Source organism: Barbatula barbatula (genome assembly GCF_947034865.1).
Source record: "Barbatula barbatula genome assembly, chromosome: 19".
In the NCBI taxonomy this organism is placed as follows: Eukaryota; Metazoa; Chordata; class Actinopteri; order Cypriniformes; family Nemacheilidae; genus Barbatula; species Barbatula barbatula.
Window position 1 is genome coordinate 14,335,467 of NC_136782.1, and position 2,198 is coordinate 14,337,664.

Below are 2,198 nucleotides of genomic sequence, written 5' to 3' on the forward strand. Positions count from 1 at the left end.
AAAAACTCAACTGGGCGGAGCCTATAACATTAAAATGGCCATAAATCCATAACGGATTAACACATCATCATGGGGCTTGGAACATATGTGTAGACCATCACTCTGAGGTCACCTACAAAAGAAGGTGGCGTTTGGAAACTAGGTGGCGCTAAAATAGTAATAATGGCAAAATTGACGCGTTTTTTATTACTTAAACAATTGTGTATCACGTGACATTTGACATACACACAAACTATTGATATCATATGATAGCTCTTCTCATTCTGAACAAATTTGCCTCTTGATCTATTGATGTCAATCAAACGGTTCAGGAGTTATTGCTGATGATGTTAAAATCGTACTTTTGCAAACTAGTACTTTGATTTTCAAGCAATTTCAAAATTTCCACCATAGTACAATTCTCTGGACTCTCTAGGTCAACAATGATTAAAAACATGTTGAGTTTTTTTTGTTGTGTGACCATTACAGGGTCCTTTTTTATATTAACGTGAATAATGTACGTTAAAGGTTGCTACTCCTTAATAAATAATCCAACTGACTTGCAATTAAGTAGTATTATACATATTATGACTCAAAACAAGCATGCTCATCAGAAGAGGCAAGCCTTCATAAAAGTCCAAAAGGCGAAATAGTCATTCAAATGGGCTTTTCATACATGTCTTTGTAAGCATACGTAGTCTGCATAGACCGTTACTGATCACCTAAGTCAAAATTCTGGGTCTTAAGGCCTATCATTCATTGAGGATGTGTGTCAGGGCCATTTCTGAAATGGATTTGACTAATTTATCCTGATAACGTGAGTCTCGCTACTGAATTGTCCGAATGACTTGATATGAGAAAATGTAATGTATGTCCTATATGTGCATGTGTGTGTGAGCATGCCTGGGTCTCTATGAGCCAATGCTGACCCTTTGACTCATTTTTCTGGGTGTGGGGTTGTATTGTCGATTGTGGACATGTTAGTTTGCCATCCCTGAGACTGGTCGACGTTTACTTACCTAAACTTCTCGAAACCCGATAATTGCTGCTTGCAGCTATATTTAGGGTTCGAGCGCGAAGCGCTAGAAACCTATTGTATTTGTTGGTTTTATTATTATTATTTTTCCGCCGTAAAACTGATCGTACAGCCCAAACCGTAAGTCCGACAGAGCTGAGACTCGGTCAGATGGTAGTAGTCTTGCTCGCTACTCAGATACTCGGAGCCAGCCATGTCGGCCCATAGGTGGCGCTACAGCGATGAAAAGCGCCTTTACGCTCATTACTCCTAAACCGTTTGTTGCACACCCAAGTGTTTTATAAAATTGTAATCATTGGCTCAAAACTTAAAAAACGTATATCTCCGATTTCATTTCCGGTATGCAAATTTTTCCGCTAATTTGCATTTTATGCAAAAATAAAAAAATTGAACTAGTCTTTGGATTTTTGACCAATCGGAACCAGACCAATGCTGATGAATTCTGTGGAGTGTGAATGTAAATAATTATCGAAAAAAAGTTGAAATTTCGATTTGCGGTGGCCGGGGGGCGCCAAAACGTCGGAACCGGATGGAGCTAATTTTAATAAAATGGTTATAACTCGTGAACCGTTTGAGCTATCTGCACGGGGCTTGGACCATATGTTTATACTCTCAGTTCGAGGTCACAGTATAAAAAAGTCGGCGTTTGGCATCTAGGTGGCGCTATAATATACATTTTCTCGAAAAGGGCAATAACTACCCAACAGTTTGCCCGATCGACTAATTTCTTGGTATGGTGTGTCTTTGTGTCATGTACCATGATTCTAGAAAAGGACATTGGCGTATCTAAAAAAACATGGCCGCCATCGGCCAATGAAGTTTGAGCACTCCTTAGACCGACTTAACGGAGGCCGATCAAAACGACACTCGCTGGGCTTGTTCGACTCATGGTCAAGAAGGTCTGTAAGAAATATGAACTCATTCGGCCACTGGGGGCGAAATAACGTTTTTGGAGTCCTTTAACAATTGTGTATCACGTGACATTTGACATATACTCAAACTATTTACATTATTTGATAGGACTCCTCATTCTGAACAACTTTGCCTCTGGAACCAGTTCTGTCGATCAAACGGTTCGTGAGTTATCGCTGATGATGTCAAAAACCTACTTTCGCGAACTAGTCCTAGGTTTTTCGATTAATCGGAACCAAACCGATTCAGATGACTTCTGTGGAGTGTGAAT